Here is a 22,244-nt window from a genome sequence, read left to right on the forward strand (position 1 = left end):
ACCGTGTGACGTTTATGCTTAAAGGGAACCGGAGATGGCCTCAGTACAGATACCCGAATTACCCTTACACACCCGTGCACTATAGCTTTGCTGTTATAGCGGCATCTAGGTTCAGCACTGAGGGCTGTGCGCCGAAACAACCTCCTTTGACCGAAGATTACTGGGGGGTCCTAAGGGGTCCTGCTGCACGTCCTTATGTGTGTGTTACCGCCAATTTCATTAGAGGGCCTGGTGGGTTGTTGCTGCACCCTGGCTCAACCTGGCATTGTTTCAACTTAACACACCAGACCAGGGTGTGCTCCTTTGGGAGGTCTTGGGGGGCCACATAAAATGTCGGTGGGCCTAGACACCTGTGCTCTAGTCATATGAAATAATGTGACATGTGTGCTCACTCTCCTCTAATCGCCTGGCTGATAGTGAGTAAATCACCTGTACTGTATCCAGACATCTACAGACAGCGTAAAAAGCCTACATGATCTCCTGATTTTTATTTTTTTGATTGTACAGATAGTCCAATATTGTACAGTTTGTGGCTCATAGTTACCAGCATGTGTAAGAGTTTAGGCTCCACCAAAGGGGCGGTTAAGGGTTAGGCACCACCAGGTGGGGTTGTGTAGGGTCAGGCACCACTATGAGGGGGGTTAAGGGTTAGGCACCACCAGGTGGGGTTGTGTAGGGTCAGGCACCACTATGAGGGGGGTTAAGGGTTAGGCACCACCAGGTGGGGTTGTGTAGAGTCAGGCACCACTATGAGGGGGGTTAAGAGTCAGGCACCACCAGGTGGGGTTGTGTAGGGTCAGGCACCACTATGAGGGGGGTTAAGGGTTAGGCACCACCAGGTGGGATTGTGTAGGGTCAGGCACCACTATGAGGGGGGTTAAGGGTTAGGCACCACCAGGTGGGGTTGTGTAGGGTCAGGCACCACTCTGAGGGGGCTTAAGGGTTAGGTACCACTGGGGGGGGGGGCGGAAGGGCCAGGCACCACCAGGAGGGGGTTAAGGGTCAGGCACCATCGAGGGAGGGGCTTAAGGGTTAGGCACCACCAGGGGACAGGGGGTTAAGGGTCAGACACCACCGGGGGGGGGTGATGAGGGTTAGGCACTACTGGGGGGGTCACGGGTCAGGCACCACCAGCAGAGGGTTCTGTGTGAGAGTAGGGAGAAGTTAGGTCATAGTAAAATATTGGTGAATATTATTATATTAGTAAGATTGTAAGTAAATGTATCAATATTTTACTACCGCTATTCTGTGCACCGTTAAAACGAGTGCCTTTTTCAAATGTACCCACTAGGAAGGGAGGGTTTTTGTGAGAATGGTTGCCAGGTAAGTGCATAGTAAAATACAGATACTTTTACTAGCGCCATCACCTGGAGCCCAACTCATGTGGTGGCGATGCCACATGTACTCCTCGGGTCACCTGAAGTCTATCTTGCCATAGTCAGGGTTTCCTGCAGGAGAATAAAGCTGCTGTTCTGTTGAGGAAGGTATCCTGGATTTCAATCCCACAATCCTCTGCAAACAAATAGCTGTGTAAGCCTTTCAGCACTCCCTTCCCGCCTTAGCCAGAGCAGGTCATTCTCCAGTCATTACATCAGGGTTTCTCAATAAGGCGATGAAAACACTTCGGACACGATAGTTCTCTTCATCCATCCTGGATCAGAGCCGGTTAATATCGGTCTCTATTATTGGCACATAGCGGCCATGATGTGTCCTGCGGCCACAAGAAATTCACTTATGATGAACACGTTTCACCTGCCAAATCACTTCATTGGGCTCCATGCCACAGCCCACTCTGCTGGACGAGCGCCGACGCTCCCATTTTTGTTTAATGCATCGTCTTTTTTATTACCCAGAGAGCGCTTGGAGGGGCCTCTGGCTCTCGCTGTTTCTTGGCTGCTACTGGCTGGTTATCATCCTGATGATCAGAACATAGCAGTTTGGTTTTCCCATCTTCCAGGATTCTGTCCCACGCACGTTCCAAGAGTTAATTCTCTCTGCTTGTTACACCCCCAGCTCGGCCTGCACTTCATCCTTCTACATCTCGGGGTAGTGGGCCAGGAAGCAGCGCAGGTCCTGCAGGAAATTACCCGCAGGATGCCACCCTTCATGCACTGCAGGTGTCTGAATGGGAAAGCCAGGAAATGCATCCAGGTATACAGCAAATAATCACATACACATCATCCCTTACTGAGCAGCATAAAACCACACACATCGCATCAGAAGATTGTTATTATGCATTAATATAGCACCAGGATCTTCTGCAGCACATTGCAGAGTACATAGTCATGTCACTGACTGTCCTCAGAGAAGCTCACAATCTAATCCCTACCATAGTCATAGTCTAATGTCCTACCATATTATTATTATGTATTTATACAGCACTGATATCTTCTGCAGCCCTGGTACAGAGTACGTAGTAATGTCACTAACCGTCCTCAGAAGAGCTCACTATCTTAAGTCATAGTCTAGTGTCCTACCATATTATTAGTAGTAGTAGTAGTAGTGTGTATTTATACAGAACTGACATCTTTTGCAGCACTTTACAGGAGTATATAGTCATGTCCCGAGTGTCCTCAGAGGAACTCACAATTTAATCCCTACCATAGTGTAAGGACCCCTCCTGTAACGTGTTCTGTCCGTTGCAGTGGAGCTGCAAACGGACAGTTCTGGCTTATCTGCTTGCATTCGGTTGTGCATTCGCAATAAGTCTCATTGTCATTTGCAATCGCTCTGCAGTTCTGGGCAGCTCAGGATGCTGTCATCATTCCACCAAGTGCTTGTTGCAGCTGAGCTGCGGCCAGATAGGCCTGGATTTCCTGCATGCATGCTGTTACATAATACTGCATGTATTTTTTATGGGAGTCCTTTGCATTCACAGCCAGCTAGCAAATGGTAATCAAGCCAGCCCAGGATTGAATGATTACCATTCAGCTCTGTGGAAATTTGCATACTTGCATCCATTGGCTGATGCCGGTTTAAAAGTCTGCCTCCCATTTTAGACCCTGCCTGTCATAGCAGTTAGTATGCTGGTCTGCTGGGCACCTTGTTTCTCTGTATAGTTCTGTTATTGTAGTTCAATGCGACCTTATTACTTGTGCTTTACCTAGTTTCTTGATAAATATATATGCAGACTTGCTAATATATATTTATCCGTTAGTTGAGACGTTTGTTATTTTTCTGTATTATTGTGCATTGCCTAGTTCCATGCTTGATGGACGTTCGCTGCATCCGCGGTGGGTCAGTGAAGTCCATTATCCTGATAGCTTGGATTCTGCCATCACCACGTTGATGACTGGTAGTATTCCTGCTACTCTAGTTTCTGGGAATGTAACTATAGGCTGCAGTTGCTATTAGTTACGTTCTATCTAGTCTTGCCTGGGTGGATGCTTACTGGTGACTGTTGTTAGCCAGCTTGCTCTGCTTCTGTGGACGTGACTGTGAGCTGCGGTTGCTACTAGTTACGCTCCAATCTATAGTCCTGTCTTGTACCTGTCTGAATGCTTGCTATCGCTAAGGCAGCACAGTGCGAACTAAGGCAGCGCAACATCGCACTGCGCTGCCATTGTGTTTTATTTGTAGCGATTTCGGAAGCCCAGAGCTGCAGTTGCTCTGGGCAGCCTGTATAACCTCTTCCATTATTCTGCTACCAGCCTTGTTGCTCTGGGTGGTCAAAGTATAACCCCCAAGTATTACACATAGTCATAGTTTAATGTCCTGCCATATTATTATTATGTATTTATATAGCACTGCCATCTTCTGCAGCACAGTACAGAGTACATAGTCATGTCACTGACTGTCCTCAGAGAAGTTCACAATCTAATCCTGCCATAACCATAGTCTAATATCCTACCTTATTATTATCATTATTATGCATTTATTTAGCACTGACATCTTCTACAGCACTGTACAGAGCAGGACTGTGGAGTCAAGGAGTCGGAAAAATGTTTGGGTACCAGGAGTCAGAGTTTGTGGTTTCATAAACTGAGAAGTTGTAGTCGGATGATTTTTGTACCAACTCCACAGCCCTGGTACAGAGTACATAGACATGTCACTGACTGTCCTCATTAGAGCTCACAATCTAATCCCTACCATAGTAGCAATCTAATGTCCTACCATATTATTATTATGTATTTATATAGCACTGACATCTCCTGCAGCACTTTACAGAGTACATAGTCAAGTCACTGACTGTCCTCAGAGGAACTCACACTTTAATCCCTATCATAGTCTTATGTCCTACCATAATATTATTATTATTATGTATTTATATAGCACTGACATCTTTTCTGCAGCACTTTACAGAGAACATAGTCATTAGGGATGCTCAGTGGCGTTCCTACTGTAGTGCGCAGGGGGTCGGGGCGCACCGGGTGACAGACACCCAGGGGGGTGTCGCCACGACCCCTCACAGCGCAGAGCAGGAGGGGGAAGCAGCGCTAGAAGGAGGGGCAGTGGGGGCAGCGGTGGGGAGGGGGGAAATATCCCGCCCCCCTCACCTGGGACCCCTCCTTCTGCCTCTCTCCCCCTCCATTCAGCGGTGGCAAGTGCGGGCTCGGCGGCGGGGAGACGTGCGGAGAATTACTCACCACTTCCGCGTTCCAAGCGCCGGCACCGTCATGTCGTCACAGATCTCCGCCTTTGCTGAATGGAGGGGAAGAGAGGCAGAAGGAGGGGTCCCAGGTGAGGGAGGAGGGGATATTTCCCCCCTCCCCACCGCTGCCCCCACTGCCCCTCCTTCTAGCGCTGCTTCCCCCCTCCAGGGACATCTATACTGGGGGCAACTATACCAGCTATACTGGGGGCAGCTATACTGGGGGCAACTAAACTAGCTATACTGGGGGCAACTATACCAGCTATAATGGGGGCAACTATACTAGCTATACTGGGGGCAGCTATACTGGGGGCAACTATACCAGCTATACTGGGGGCAACTATACCAGCTATACTGGGGGCAGCTATATTGGGGGCAGCTCTACTAGCTATACTGGGGGCAGCTCTACTAGCTATACTGGGGGCAACTATACCAGCTATACTGGGGGCAACTATACCAGCTATACTGGGGGCAACTATACCAGCTATACTGGGGGCAACTATACCAGCTATACTGGGGGCAGCTATACCAGCTATACTGGGGGCAGCTATACTAGCTATACTGGGGGCAGCTATACTGGGGGCAACTATAGTGGGGGCAGCTATACTAGCTATACTGGGAGCAGCTATACCAGCTATACTGGGGGCAACTATACCAGCTATACTGGGGGCAACTATACCAGCTATACTGGGGGCAACTATACTAGCTATACTGGGGGCAACTATACTAGCTATACTGGGGGCAACTAAACTAGCTATACTGGGGGTAACTATACTAACTTCATTGGGGGCAACTATACTAGCTTCACTGGGGGCAGCTATTCTGGGGGAAACTACTAGCTATACTGGGGCAACTATACTAGCTAATACTTTAAATTACAGTTAGCTCCACCCTCATCCGGTCATGACCACGCCAATTTTTGCCACGAAGCACGCCGCAGGTTGTGGTCACGCCCATTTTTTTTAGGGGGGGGTGTCTTAATACCCAGCACCGGGTGCCAAATGCCCTAGGTACGTCACTGGGAATGCTCATTCGGATTCCGCGGAAATGCAATTTCCGAAATTCCGATCGGAAATTGCATTTCCGCATCGGAATGCGGAAATCGGTAATTCTAGTGCCGTAGGCGGATTTCCGCCGGAAATCGCGGAATTTCCGTCGGAAATCGCAGAAGTTCCACCCGACTTTAACATCGATTTTCTCAAAAACTATAATGTCTTTTTGAAAACTTTTTTTGCATCTTGTTCACAAGATTCGGTTTAATAAACCCTGAAAATTTGGTGTTTCTAGGACTTAAGGGGGCTTTGCTATTAACCGCTAAAGTTGGCGGATTTTTACTGTGATGTAAAATGCAGAAAAACTGCATCTGCCTATTTTCTGCATTTTACATTACAGTAAAAATCCGCCAATTTAGCGGTTAATAGCAAAGCCCCCTTAAGTCCTAGAAACACAGGGTTTCAGGGTTTATTAAACCGAATCTTGTGAACACGATGCAAAAAAAAGTTTTTAAAAAGACCTTATAGTTTTTGAGAAAATCGATGTTACAGTCGGGCGGAATTTCCGCGATTTCCGGCGGAAATTCCGCATTGGAATGCGGAAATTGGTACCGGAAAGTGGAATCGGTAATCGGTACATGACGGAATGCGGATTTACCGCGGAATCGGAAATTGGCATTCCGACCATCCCTAATAGTCATGTCATGGACTGTCCTCAGAGGACATTACAATCTAATCCCTACCATAGTCATAGTCTAATGTCCTACCATATTATTATTATTATTATAATTATGTATTTATACCGCACTGACATCCATACTACAATATTATTATTATGTATTTATATAGCACTGACATCTTCTACAGAACCTTACAGAGTACACAGTCATGTCACTGACTGTCCTCAGAGGAGTTCACATGCCAATCTCTACCACAGTAATAGTCTAATATCCTACCATATGATTATTGTTATGTGTTTATATAGAAAGGACATCTTCTGCAGTACTTCACAGAGTGCATAGTCTTGTCACTGACTGTCCTCAGAGGAGCTCACCATCTAATCCTACCATAGTCATAATCTACTACCATACCATTCTACCTCACCACATCCTCACCACTCAAACTCTCATTCGCTGTGTGCAAACCAACACCCTTCTCCAGGACACGCAGGACAATGGGGGTAGAGGATAAGTGTCAGGCTGTCCCTGCACCCTCTCACATCACCCTAATCTAATATGTAATACATTCCAGAACCCCTTGTGCTACAGTCCAAAATATCACATCCACTGCTCTTACGCAAGCTATCTGCCATTCACCCTAGTGGGAGAGGGTGGCAGTGATAGCCACTCCCAATATGCATGTTCCCTAAGAAAGGGAAAGTGTGTTGAGAAGACCACGGGACACCTCATAGAATCCACAGCATGTATGGGAGAGAGGAGGGTCAGGACATATGTGTAAGAAGAGGAGGGGCAAGCCCTGAGGAGGCCCCTAGAAGCAAAGGATTCCAGGGTACCAGCTGTACATGAGACTAAATTACTGCTGCCAAGATACCGGAGACAAAGTGACCACTGAGATAAAATATGAGATAAATACTAAATAACAGAAGTACTGCCTTCAAATCAAAATTAATCTTCCCATTTTGCATGTAGGTTATCCCTCACATACACCATCAGGTCAATAGCATTCCGCATACTCTGACAAACATCAGCCTGGCAACCTTCAACCTGCAAGAAGGATGCTGTGTGTCAATGTCAAGGTTCTCCCTCCGCAAACACTTGGGTCACACCAGCGTGGAACCGAGGGCATTCTTTTTTAGGCCCCAGTCACACAAGTGTTTCCCACAATGGCATAAAGTAGGGAATTGCCGATGGGGTGTAGTACAGTGGGAGCTTTGGGTGTCCCGTGACCACTACCATAGCTGTGATGGTCCTATGGGTAACCTGAAAATTGACAGCTAATGGGGCTCTGGATAAGTCTCAAAACGGCAAAAGTGGCAGAAGGGGAATTTATTCCTTTGGAATGACACAATTAGTGCAAGGGCACCCTATTTCTCAGAGGTTAACATGAGGAACCGCTGCCTTGCAGGGAGGAGGAATCATCAAAAGCTAAGGGATGAAGGCTTGAAAGAAAATAAGGCAAGGCCATGAGGAGGCAGTCCCTTCACTGGGCTAGGGGACTGTAGACTTATCATCTGCATCCCTAAAATAAAATGATTACAGAAACCTTGACAATGAAAGAAGTCACACAAGTAGCTAGGATTTTTTTCCCATAGAGAAACCGTTGCCAAGAGGGGTTGTAAATACTGGAGGTTTCCTATTTCACAAGAGTGATCATTGTGCAGTTCTCCAGGGTTCTTCCTTGTGTCTCCGCTTACAGTTGTAAACCCCAGGACCAAATCACAAGGCATAATGGCGGACTGTTTGAATAAAGTGAGTAAAGGCTCATACCTACTATGCGATTTTTCTGACGACCAGCAATTTTTGAGAGATGAGAGATTGTTTCCACGACCTCGGGATGTGGGTACAGGTGCACGATTATATGGGCGGCGCTTATCGGTTGCGCAACGGTAACAACCGTCATGGTGGATCCGCTCTTTAAGATCCCCGACGACTCCCGCACAAAGTACTGTAATCGCTTGAACTCTCGTTTGCGCCTATTGTGTGCCATCCAGCCACCAGGAAGATGAATTGGCAAGCGCTTGTCGTCATCGGATGTTGCTGGGATCCATCTTCCTGGGTCACGGGGTGAGTATGTAACTTTAGTGATGGGTAGAGCCATATAAAAATGGGTTGAGGGCCAGTTTATGGCCTTTGGGTCCTACTCTAAACAAGCCAGTGCTATACCAGGCACAGAAATACTGGGGTGAACTTATAGCTGTGAATAGGGTCTGCAGAGGAGTACGATAAAGTGCAACAACAGAACTCATAGGTAGCCAATCAGAATTCATCCTACAAGATTACTGCAGCTTTCTCTTCCCGTGTTTCCAGAATGAAGCCCTGTTCTGAGTAATTCTTTCCAGGGCTGGATTATTATAGTGGACAACCAAAACAAAAACTGAAGTGCTGATGTGATAATATCAGGGATTAGAAATGTTGCCATTACACACACAACCTGAGAAGACATGAATAAAACATGATGTACACAGTGCTGCGGCTTTCATGCGGTTAGTAGGAGGAACACGGAACAGGCTTCCCGGTATAATCATCACAGGAACCATCACAGGCGCATTTACCAATATTTTGTATTCCGCTAACAAGAAACGCTCCCATAACAAGTAAACAGAGGATTTCTTACTTTGCCTTGTGCATTTTAAAATCTGCAATCTTGAAGTGTATACATGTGTATGTGTGTGTGTATACTGTATTGATTTATATAGCACCAGCATCTTCTGTGGCTCTGTACAACAGCATACAGGGTATAACAATACAATGTAAACAATACAACAGTTGATACAGGATAATGGTAGATTACAGCTGATGCAGTGAATAAATCAACTACAGATTTTACACGGGGTGGGAGACAAAAGGGGAAGAGAGCCCAGGCCAATCGGCCTTACAGCTTACAGAAGCTGTGTATGAAATGGCAGAAATGGTGGTCAGTGGCCCAAGTGTTCTTGGTAGGAGAGTTTGCTTACCTGAAGATGTGAGTTTTTAGATTACAATTAAAAAGAGTAAAGGTGGCCATACACTGGTCGATTTGCCATCAGGTTCGACCAACAGATAGATCCCTCTCTGATCGAATCTGATTAGAGAGGGATCGTATGGCCACCTTTACTGCAAACAGATTGTGAATCGATTTCAGTCTGAAACCGATCACAATCTGTGGAGCTGCCGCTGCTACCGAGCACCCCCTCCATACATTACCTGTTCCGCCGGCGCGACTCCCCTGGTCCCCGCTGTCTTCTTCTCTGCTCCGGGCTCCGGACCGTTCCTGCAGCTACTGAACTTCCTGTCCAGGGGAAGTTTAAACAGTAGAGGGCGCTCTACTGTTTAAACTTCCTGCCGGGACAGGAAGTTCTGTGTAGCTGCAGCGGTCCAGAACCCAGCGCGGAAAGAAGACAGCGGGGACCAGGGGAGTCGCGCCGGCGGTAAAGGTAATGTATACACGCTGTATTGCGTCGGGCATTCGAACGCCGCTATCGACGCACTCCCGACCCGCCGGTGATCAAGAAAAATCTTGATGAATGGATACAATAAATGACAAATATGCTTAACCTTTACATGTAGTGCCGGATGGTTCAATCTCCTTGCTATATATACACTTGATGTTCACTTCAGCATCCTGAGCACACAGAAGGAAAATACCCTGACCCCTCCTGATCTAACAGCCACCTCTATGCTTGTCCCATGACCGCAGTGCCAGTCTGTCTCTTTTTTTCTTTATTTTTTGAAAGAAAAATCTTCCGCACGGATGGATCGACGGGAATCGACGGGAACGATCGATTTCGGGCGAAAATCGATCGTTCTGTGATCGAATCAGCTGTATATCGGCGGGAAAATGGGTAGGTGTATGGGCCCCTTCAGTGTGGGTGAGTGGTGGATGTGTTGAGGGGAAGGGAGTTCCAAAGAGGGGGAGAAGATCGAGAGAAGTCTTGAAAGCGGTAATGAGAAGAGGTGACCAGAGAAGAAGACAGGAGAATATTGTTAAAGAAACACTGAAGCGAAAAAAAATATATGATATAATGAATTGGTTGTGTACTATGAATAATTACTAGAAGATTAGCAGCAAAGAAAATATTCTCATATTTTTATTTTCAGGTATATAGTGTTTTTTCTAACATTGCATCATTCTCTAATATGTGCAGATAACACAACACTCAGCATTCAAAATGATTCTTTCAGAGCAGTCTGTGAACTAATGACCTCTCCTCTGGCAGAGAAAAAGAAAACAGTTGAGATTATAAAAGTCAGATAACAGCCCTCTCCACGACTTTGAAAGTCGTAGAGCTTAATGGCTTTTTTGCATAGAGATAACAACTGGAGTTTCTTAACTCTTCCTGTACTAAAAACAATTAGACTGATGTGTCTGATCTTAATGTTTTCGTTCTTAGCTGTACTACACATACAAATCATAATATCATAATTTTTTTTTCTCTTCAGTGTCTCTTTAATAGAGTGGAGATTGCATGTAGAAAGGTGGATGAGTCGTGCAGCAGAGTCCATGATGGACTGTAGCATGTGTATATATGTGTACTGATAGAAGACACACACCATATAGATCCGCAGATAGTTGTCCTGTTGGGTGTTTTATGTACAGTACATAAGAAGAATTTATGACCGTGGCAGAAGTTCAGCTTCGCTATACCATGGTAAAGAAAATTGAATTTAGGACATAAACTTAATTATTTACTTACATAATTTATCAAAGGTTGGAGATCATCTGAAAACTTAACCCTTTCCAACCCAATATTCTGATGTGCTGGGGGGACAGACGGACGTGGGTGATCGGGAAGTGTGCGCAAGCAGGGATCCAGAGGGTCTTTAGCTCCTTGTAGTTTCAAAGCACAGTTAATTTTTAATATTAAAACATATTTTTAAGCTCCCAATCAGGACTGGATTTCTGAAAAGGTCACAAAGGCCCAGGTCTTGGGTGGCTGCAGCCCAAGGGGGCACCTGGATGGGGAATAGGGGTTGCAAATGGGGAGCAACAGATAAAAAAAGGGAAGCTGATGCAAAAGGTAGCTGTACATGAAAGAGGGGCTACAGTACATGGATGATACACACGGCAGAGGGGGCGGTACATGGAATGGGAGGGGCTGCTGTACATGGATGATACACATGGCAGAGGGGGCGGCACATGAAAGAGAGGGGCTACAGTACATGGCTGATACACATGGCAGGGGGGACGGCACATGGAATGGGAGGGGGGCTGCAGCACATGGAAGAGGAGCTCCAACATACTTAGCCTAGGGGCAGAAAAAGTATAAATCTGGCCTTGCTCACAATTTCCAGGTGTTATTTGCTTTTGTCTGAATATTCCTGGACTCTCGGGTGCTGATTCAAGTCATCTTTCCATCTGTAACATTATACTAAAGTAACATGAATATGCCCAGCAGTGAAGTCAGATCATGTGATCTTTGTTCCATCACATCATTTGGTCTCAACACTCCTTCCAGGTCATGTATTCAGAAAGAATAGAGATTTGAAGGAGGCACTCCACTGGGGAGTTTAAACTTGCGTTTAATAAATTCAGTCGCTTAACACAACATATTTCAGGGTTTCCCTTTTTCCTCAGGTTTATAAGCACCCTCAAGAACACAGCATATACATATACATCTCAAAGTACCACACCCTGACCCAAGACCCCACCCACTTGGTCAGCTGACTGTGGAGTCCAGAATTAGTCCAAATTAACCCTTTCAGGTAAGTCCATCAATTCTTACTGGGCATTACACTCAAGGTGTCTACTCACTAAACACACCAAGTAAACACAGTTTAAGCAAACATTTAGCAATACAAACATGGATATACATAGAATACATACAGCTTAACCACTACAGATTTAGACTCACTGCCCCAGGGATACGTTTTCTCTCTCTCTCCACCACCCACGAACAGATGATATGGCATCAGGGCCTAGAGGGGAGAAAAATTACAGCGTTAATCATAAAAAAACATTTCAAACTAAACATATCATTTAACCCTTGAGGAGTTATACAATCAAGTTTTTTCATCCATTTCGCTTCTCTTTGAAGCAACAACCTGTCTCTAAACGGGGCTGTGGAGTCAGAGTTAGAGTCGAGGAGTCGGAGCAATTTTGGGCACCCAGAGTGGGAGTCGTTGATTTCCTAAACCGAGGAGTCGGAGTCAGGAGTCAGATGATTTTTGTACAAAATCCACAGCACTGTTAAGTATTAAAAAGAGATATGGGGAAAGGCTGCGCATCCCTGAACACACACGCAGCCTTTCCCCCTACCTTTTTTTTAACTTTGTAACTGTCAGGTTAGCTGCTCCCAGCCCCTCCTCCTGAGTTTCCTGGTTGCATAATAGGTAGTAGCAGATTTGCATTTGATTTGCATCTGAATTGAATGCAAAGTGTGCATAAAAATCTATTTAGGTGCTTGACACTGAGCTGGTGGTCATTGCAGATGCAGCCTTAGTGGTATGCGCTGGCGTTCTCCTCACTGTTAAGTATTAGTCTAAGGAGTCGGAGTTGGAGTCGTGGTTTCATAAACTGAGGAGTTGGAAGATGTTTGTTCCGACTCCACAGCCCTAAAGCGGATAAAGGAGGGGCCACAGTTGTGTTGGATAAAGTACAGTATATAAATTAAGCACAAAGACAACTGCAAAATGTAGGTCATTATGAGAAATGCAGGAGTGACCCCACCTGGGTGATTAAATCTAAGGTAGATCACATGATAAATGATGCCTTACTTTTGGGCCTCATTGATAAGGGTACTGCTGACTTGCTGGAGGTTGCTCACCCACAGGTTCCATTATTGTACTTATTGCCGAAGATACACAAAAGTATGGTGAGCCCTCCAGGACGTCTGATAGTATCCGATATCGGCTCCATCATGTATCCACTGTCGAATATGTTGATGCTTATTTACAAGAACTGGTAAGAGGAATTCCAGAATGTTTGAAAGACACCACGGATTTGCTCCAGAGGTTGTCAGAGGTTCCAGTAACTGAGGAGAAACTGTAGTTAGTAACATTGGATGTCCAAAGCTTATTTACTTCGATCCCTCATGAGGAGGCAATGAGGTATATGGAGGAATTGTCATTAGAAACCTCAATGGAACATCGGTTTATTTATTTCTTGTTGGACTGCCTCGAGATGGTGTTGAATAATAATTATTTCAAATTCGAGAATGACTTTTACTTGCAGAGACAGGGCACGAGCATGGGGTCCCCTGTGGCCCCATCAATTGCAAACCTATTTGTGCACAAATTGGAAAGGGCAATGTTTGTCAACAAAGTTACATTTTGTTCTAAAATTGTTAGCTATTACAGGTTTGTGGATGACATACTGATCCTCTGGAAAGGAGGACGGGAGGAGCTGGATTTGATGGATGAAGCTAACGTAGCGCATCCTACCATCAAGTTCACCATGGAGTGTTCAGACAGTGTCACCATCTGCTGAGCTGCTCCTGCCGCCTGTCCCCCCCCCCCCCCCCCCGTATACATTACCTGATGCTGGCTCCCGGGCATCTTCTCCGCATTGCACAGCTCTGTTCCGGCTCCATTCCGGCGCTTCCTGTGTTACTCCATGACCAGGAAGTTCAAATAGAGCGCCCTCTATTTGAACTTCCTGGTCACTGCAGTGACACAGGAAGCGCCGGGATGGATGGAGCCGAAACAGAGCCGTGCAGCGCGGAGAAGACGCCCGGGAGCCAGCCTCAGGTAATGTATACTTGATCGGATCGGCCGCCGCTAGAGACGCGCACTTTACCCGCGGGCGATCGAGGGTAATTTCCCGCACGGCGCGATCGACGGACCGATCCGATTTCAGGAGGAAATCAGATCGGCGGCTGCGTTTACCGTGAACGATTGGCAGCAGATTCGATCCCAGGATCGAATCTGCTGTCGAAACGGCCGCGAATCGAGCCAGTGTATGGCCTGCTTTAAAATGGATAGCTTCTGCAACATCAGTGGACCGAGACCGCAATATTTATACCCACCACACGATGGCAACCAGAGCTAAAGGAAGTGGACAGAGGGGGGTGATGGGGGAAGGACAAGAGGAACAGAGAGGACAAAGGAAGAGGGGGAGGACAAAAGGAGAGAGGCTGGAGAGACATGTGGATCTCTCTGTCCCAGCCTCTGCGTAAGGGATCTTCGTGTGGTTCAGAGGAATGGCCCCAGGGCAGAAAGAGGAGTAAAATCAAGCTCCAATTGATGCGATGAAGCCAGGATAGCAGGAGTTGGATCCGAAACAAGCCACCAGCGACCAGACAGGAGGAATCGTCTTACCCAGCCCAGAGGACAAGCCATTCCTGAGGGTTGCTTGCTGCAACGACGAGACGGGTGAGAGGCCTGTGGCCACAGTACTTTGGGTTTAATTGTGCCTTCGCCTGGCGAGCGAGAAGGGGCCCCTGCCCCTTTCATCTCAGAGTCCTTGGAGAGCTGGTCGTACCATGTGGATTACAAATACCTTCTCTTGAAGGTCTGAGCGCTCCAACTTTAACTTGAATGGGCCCCATCGCTAGCAGACTTTATAGCAGTTTCACCACTGACCAGTGGTTAGTCAGGGTTTGAAATGTTTTAGCTAAGGGCAGTAGCTAGTTGTACCTCCTCTGCTATTTGTGTGAATTGCGTATAACTGTTTGCCTGTTTGATTGTTAAGAATTGTACAGCAGTTTTGTCTCTCTCTCACCCAGTGCATTAAGGGGCAGAGTCTCTTCATGGGTGGACAGGGGAACAAACTCTATTTATGACTGTTGCACTATTGAACTGCTGTTTCTGCTTCACTAACCCATTGTCACTAAGCTGTTGCTTTTATCTGATGCCATTGTACCCCTATACCATTGTGAATCCTGTTTGCCCACACCCTTCTCACAGGGCATCTTGTCTGCCCATAATAAAACCCCTTATAGTTATTAGTGTGTCGGAGTATTAAAGTGTCCTTTCACAGGACGGGTTATCACTGGGGACAGTAGAACTCAACTCTTACAGCAGCTCCTGTGGGAGTCAGTGCTACACGTGGGGGTCTCGTCCAGGATTATAACCTAGCCCCTAGAGTGATGACTGCGCTAGGAACAACGAGTCAGGCCGGCAAAAATTGACCCAGTCACTGCTGCCCGCTGGTGTGAAGAAGAAAATGGTAGACTACAGTTCAGTGTGGTGATGGGTATACCTGCTGATGGATGGACAGAGAATCAAATAGATGAAGCTATCACAGCCCTAGCACTTGATTGTCGGGGGTTCGTCTTAGACACACGGACTGATCCGGAGATCTCTCACACATATGCCCTGCTAGAAGTGAAAAAAGGCCCTCCCACTTGCTTCCAGAACACAATCTTACAGCTAACGGATTACATCAAAGTTCAGTTGATCCGACCAAGTCCCTCAACCAACCACTCAGACAGTTCCAGTGAAATGCCACCAAGTAAAAGAGAGGTCTGCTCAGCCTCTGTTGACTCTATGCCCACCACCCCAGGATATCCACCCGCTTCCTTCTACACTAATATGGGAAAGCTGATGGAAAATTTGGTGACAAATTCATTCCAACCTATCAATTATGGGTACAGAAAACTGAGGGTTTGTTCTGGGCAGATACCTGTCCTATCCGGGGAAGATGACTTTGAGACCTGGATAGACCAGGCTGCACAGGCCTCAGATGAGTGGGAGGTCTCGGATACAGTCAAGCGACAGAGGATTGTAGAGAGTCTACGTGCCCCTGCTTCAGATGCTGTCCGGAATCTTAAAAGAGACCAGCCAGGTTGCACTGCCATAGAGTGTCTGGATGCCCTTCGTGAAGTTTTTGGACAGATAGAAAGTTGTGCTGACTTGATACATCGGTTTGGACATACCTACCAAGAGGAAGGGGAACGCCTATCCACCTTTGTCACTCGCCTGGATAAGATCCTACACCAAGTAATCCTAAAAAAAGGAATGGCACAAGACAATGCAAGTGAGGCTTTATTGACTCAGATCCTAAAAGGTGCACAACCTTTAGACCCTATAATGCTGAAAATTCAAATGAGAGACCAAAGTGACCTTTTCACCTACTCAAAACTGATTAAGGCCATTCGAGAGGAAGATACACTGTTGTCCGCTAAGTCCCAGAAAATGACCACCTCTGCTGGTTCTGGGCGAAGTAGTGGTAGTGCATCTGTGTACTTAGCACGAACCCCCTTGGAAGCACCGGGAGAGATGGACAGTAAGACCCCTTCTACTGCTGAGGCCCTCACTCAGGCGATAACCCAGATGGTGCAGTCAAATTCCACTTTACAACAAGCTTTTACTGAGATTCAGAGGTCGATGATGCAAGTGGTAGAGAATCAGGCCGGGATGCAACAGTCCATGGCTGATCTGCAGAGAGCTATTGCACACCCTACCCCAGAGGGCTCACAGCTATCCAGAGAAGGACCCCTAAAGAGTAGAAGATATTCAGCAGGAGTAGAGTGCTTTAATTGTGGGCAAACTGGACATTACCGAGCCCAATGCCCTAAACCCCGGCACTCTCAGACCTTAACAGAGGAAGTGCGCCAGGCACTACAGGATCTTTTACCTGCTTCAGAGGGCCCCGGTGAAGGAGCAAGCCGGGAGCCCACTTGCTTCAGACAGCTCCAGCCCACACCAAAAGGCTGACTGGGAAATCGTACAGGAACCCTTGAGTAGGACATTGCACCGGATTCCTAAGAGACAGTCAAATACGCCTCCCTCAGCAATGGGCCCCAGTGTACAGGGTAGAAATACACATCAATGTGAGAAAGGCCACCAGGACCGTCGCTTAGAGCGTAACAGGAGGCCAAAAGGAGTACAAGCTCAACCAGCCAGGCCTACAAGTACACCTCCTTCTGGGCAAATCCCTGCTAACTTAGTGGGCCCCTCTCCAGTGGTGCCTGTTCAAATAGAGGGAATCTTCACAAGAGCGTTACTTGACTCGGGTGCACAAGTGACTTTATTATATTGGGACTTCTATGATAAGTATCTGCAGCACCTGCCCCTGCGAGAATTAAAAGACCTAGAGATCTGGGGAATTCTAACCGAGAAGCTCCCCTATGATGGGTATCTGCAGATCAAGTTAACCTTTGACCCACTGGTTATTGGGCAACCGGGAACCTTTGACACCTTGGTCATTGTATGTTCTCGACCCCCAGGTTCAGTGAGAAGTTCTTTAATTGTGGGGACCAATACAGACCTGATAAAACGAATCTTGTCCCCCATAGCCTCCTGCTATGATCTACCACTAGAAGGTGTGCACCCCATGCTTCATCCAGTCTACCAACATTTAGTCCAAGAACAGAGGGCTCCAGCCGAGGGAGTAGGAAGATTGTGGCGATTGGGGAAAAGGAGAAACTGTTGCAACCAGGGGAAGTGGCATTCAGTAAGACTCAGCTGGGATCTGCCGGGACCGCATGTCCTGCTAGAAACCATCCCTGGAGAGAAGACAGCCCCCGGGATAGAGTTGATCCCTGAAGTGATCCCAACAAAGGCACTACAGAAGGCTCAAGGAAAGATCTCCGTCAGTGTTCGTAACACCACTGACTCCCCAGTGAGGATCAAAGCCCGGATGCTTCTTGGACAGGTGGGCTCAGTCACCCCAATTTCGCCATCCCTTTCAGTGGGGGGAGCTGAAGATGGAATCCCTGTAAACTGCTTCTACCCAGCAGACTCCCCGATATCTCCAGAATGGAAGAGCAGGATTCAAGCCCTGCTTCTGAAAAAGCAAGAGTTATTCTCCAAGAGTGAATTTGATGTTGGGTGTGCAAAAAGTACTCAACATTGCATACGCCTACAGGAAGACAAGCCTTTCAGAGAGAGATCTCGTCGGATTCCATTTGGGGATTTGGAAGATTTGAGGGAACAGATTGCAGAGTTGAAGAGAGCTGGAGTGATCCGTGAATCCCGAAGTCCCTATGCCTCCCCCATAGTGGTGGTTCAGAAGAAGGATGGTTCCATCCGAATGTGCATAGACTATCGCACTCTTAACCGTCGTACCACCCCAGATCAGTACACAACCCCATGAATAGAAGATGCTCTACATTGCCTAACAGGAGCTAAGTGGTTCAGTGTACTGGATTTGCACAGTGGGCATTACCAAATTCCCATGCACCCAGATGACAAAGAGAAGACTGCTTTTATCTGCCCTTTGGGGTTCTATGAATGTAAAAGAATGCCTCAAGGTCTTTCAGGAGCGCCTGCAACCTTCCAGAGGCTGATGGAGCGCACAGTGGGAGACATGCATCTGCTAAAAGTCTTGGTGTATCTGGATGACGTGATTGTCTTTGGAAGAACACCGGAGGAGCATGAGCAAAGGCTGGAGAAAGTACTGAGTCGACTTCAGGAAGAAGGACAGAAACTGTCCCTTGAGAAGTGCCAGTTTTGCCAACCGTCTGTCACCTATCTGGGGCATGTAGTCTCAGCTGAAGGCGTGGCCACAGACCCCAAGAAGCTGGAAGCTGTGGTCAATTGGCCTAGACCGCAAGATGTAGCAGGATTGAGATCATTCCTGGGGTTTTGCTCCTATTACCGAAGATTTGTGGAGGGTTTTGCCAAAATGGCCCAACCCCTTACTGAGCTCTTAAAGAATGAAGGTGAGGAAAGTGACTCAAAGCTTTCAAGCGAGGCTCAATCAGCTAAAGGGCCCAGAAGACCTCGAGAGTCAATACAGGAAGAGTGGTCCGATCGTTGTGAGGAAGCATTTCAGCAGCTGAAGTGGAGTCTAACCCATGCCCCAGTCCTAGCCTATGCTGATCCTACTCTTCCTTATGAACTGCATGTGGATGCTAGTAGAGAAGGCTCGGTGGAGTGCTGTACCAAGAGCATGAACGGCATCTAAGACCTGTTGCTTATGTGAGTCGAAGTATCTCCCCATCTGAGAAGAACTATCCTACCCACAAGCTGGAGTTCTTGGCTCTCAAATGGGCAGTAGTAGACAAGCTCAGGGACTACCTGTATGGGGATGAGTTTGTAGTCAAGACAGACAACAACCCACTCACCTACATCCTCACTACTGCTAAGTTAGATGCTGCAGGACACAGATGGCTAGCTGCACTGGCTGAGTTTCGCTTCAGCTTGAAGTATCGACCAGGAGTGGGGAACAGAGATGCTGATGCCCTGTCCAGAAGGCCTCATAACACTGGAGCTTCAGAAAGAGACTGGACTCAGCTGACCCCAGAAGGGATACAAGCCTTATGCCAGGGGGCAGAACATTGGGTCAGAGGAGTGACAGGGGCTGAAGTTGTTGGAGTCAGTACAAAAGAGGTCCCCAAACTCTACTGCAACCTGACCCAATTGAAGGATGGGAGCTTGCCCATCCTTAGAAAAAAGGATCTGAAGCAGGACCAGTCAGAAGATCCCCTCTGCCGACTAACCCTGAAGCCCTAGAAAGCCAACGACCAGAGCTCCTGCAAACTAAATCTGTTGAGAAGGCCAAGATGGTTTACAGAGAATGGAATCGGCTACAGCTCCGAGACGGACTGGTCTACCGTAGAGCTCCTGTCGATGATCTGGAAGAGAAGTGGCAGTTATTCCTTCCTGAAAAAAAACACAGAGAGACAATACTAGTGGCCTTGCATGATGACCATGGTCATTTGGGAGCAGAGAGGACTCTCAGCCTAGTCAAAGATAGATTCTACTGGCCCTGTATGAGAGCTGAAGTAAAAAGCTACTGTCACTCATGTCTGCGGTGTATACAGCGGAAGACCTTGCCCACTAGAGCTGCTCCAATGGGTCACCTACAAATCCAAGGCCCCATGGAGTTGGTAAGCATGGATTTCCTGTGCCTGGAACCAGATATGAGCGGACAAGGAAGTATCTTAGTGGTGACTGATCACCCTATAGGCCCAAGCTTTCCTCACGAGGGACCAAAAAGCTTCCACAGTAGAAAAGTCCTAGTAGAGAAGTTCTTTGTCCATTATGGACTATCGCAGAGGCTTCATTCAGACCAAGGTCGAGACTTTGAGAGTAAACTCATCAAAGAGTTATTGCAAGTGCTGGGGGTGCAAAAGTCACGGACTACTCCTTACCACCCCCAGGGCGATCCGCAACCCGAGCGGTTCAAACGCACACTTTTGAATATGTTAGGGACACTTACCTCTGAAAAGAAGCAGCACTGGAGTAAATATGTCTCAGCAGTGGTCCATGCGTACAACAGCACAAAGCACGATACGACAGGATATTCACCTTACATGATGTTTGGGAGAGAAGCTCGGCTACCAGTGGATCTTGCTTTTGGCATCTCCACTGATGGGACTTCCGCTGCATCTCATAAAGGCTATGTTGACCGACTTCGGAGGAACCTGAAAACTGCCTATGAAAAGGCTTAAACTGCTTCCAATATTCGGGAACAGCAAAACAAGAGAAAATATGATCTCAGGGTTAGGGTTCATGACTTACAACCAGGTGACAGGGTGTTATTGAGGAACCTGAGCCTTCATGGGAAGCAGAAGTTAGCTGACCGGTGGAGCTCACAGCCATACATTGTTTGTGCACAGTTGCCCGGCCTTCCAATGAATCAGCTCCGTCCAGAGGGGAAAACAGGGCCCTTGAAGACTTGGCACCGCAATCACCTTCTACCACTGAATGAAACAGTGCGGGTGCCCCCTCCACGTGAACCACCCCTGCCTAAACGAACCCCAGTAACTCGGTCACAATTGCCTTCTACTGCAGAGGAAGAGGAGGATGACGAGGAAGAGAACCTGGAGATGGAATGGCTGTGGCGGTTTGACCCCATTGTTTTCACACCGCCTATAGAGGAAAACTACTCTAGGCCATTAAGAGCTGATGCACAAGAATTCATACCACGGGCCCAGGTTGAGGAAGGGCCAGAACAGGTACCCACTGAGCCTGAAGAGGAGGGAGAGACTCAAACTATTACTGAGACCCCATCAATGCCACCTCGGGAGATTGTAACAGAATCCCCCGCGAGAGAGTTTGTAACTGAATTCCCTGCCAGGGAACCCCTAGAGCCTATGGATCAGAGAACCAAGCGACAGATCAAACCTCCCCTGAGGTTGACATATGACTCCAGAGGAAACAGTTCTGAAGAAGCCATCACCACCGTCTGCAGATCTACTGAGACACAAGTCCATCAGACCACTGTACCAGTGTGTGATACCTCCTGCCCTGTACCAGACACACCATGGTGGGAAGTCCTACTGCCCACAACTCAGGATAGCTTAAGTTACCTAGTTACATGTAGGTATTACGTTAATTTGTAGTTAAAACTTTGTTCTTTGGGGACCAAAGACTTTCAGTGGGGGGAGAGTGTAACATCAGTGGATTGAGACTGCAATATTTATACCCACCACACGATGGCAACCTGACCCCTCTTTCAGAGCTAAAGGAAGTGGACAGAGGGGGGTGATGGGGAAGGACAAGAGGAACAGAGAGGACAAAGGAAGAGGGGGAGGACAAAAGGAGAGAGGCTGGAGAGACATGTGGATCTCTATGTCCCAGCTTCTGCGTAAGGGATCTTCGTGTGGTTCAGAGGAACGGACCAGGCAGAAAGAGGAGTAAAATCAGGCTCCAATTAATGCGATGAAGCCAGGATAGCAGGAGCTGGATCCGAAACAAGCCACCAGCGACCAGACAGGAGGAATCGTCTCACCCAGCCCAGAGGACAAGCCATTCCTGAGGGTTGCTTGCTGCAGCGATGAGACGGGTGAGAGGCCTGTGGCCACAGTACTTTGGGTTTAATTGTGCCTTCACCTGGCGAGCGAGAAGGGGCCCCTGCTCCTCTCATCTCAGAGTCCTTTGGAGAGCTGGTCATGCCATGTGGATTACAAATACCTTCTCTTGAAGGTCTGAGCGCTCCAATTTTAACTTGAATGGGCCCCATCACTAGCAGACTTTATAGCAGTTTCACCACTGGCCAGTGGTTAGTCAGGGTTTGAAATGTTTTAGCTAAGTGCAGTAGCTAGTTGCACCTCCTCTGTAATTTGTGTGAATTGCATATAACGGTTTGCCTGTTTGATTGTTAAGAATTGTACAGCAGTTTTGTCTCTCTCTCTCACCCAGTGCATTAAGGGGCAGAGTCTCTTCATGGGT

Source organism: Hyperolius riggenbachi, chromosome 12 (assembly GCF_040937935.1).
Source record: "Hyperolius riggenbachi isolate aHypRig1 chromosome 12, aHypRig1.pri, whole genome shotgun sequence".
NCBI lineage: Eukaryota > Metazoa > Chordata > Amphibia > Anura > Hyperoliidae > Hyperolius > Hyperolius riggenbachi.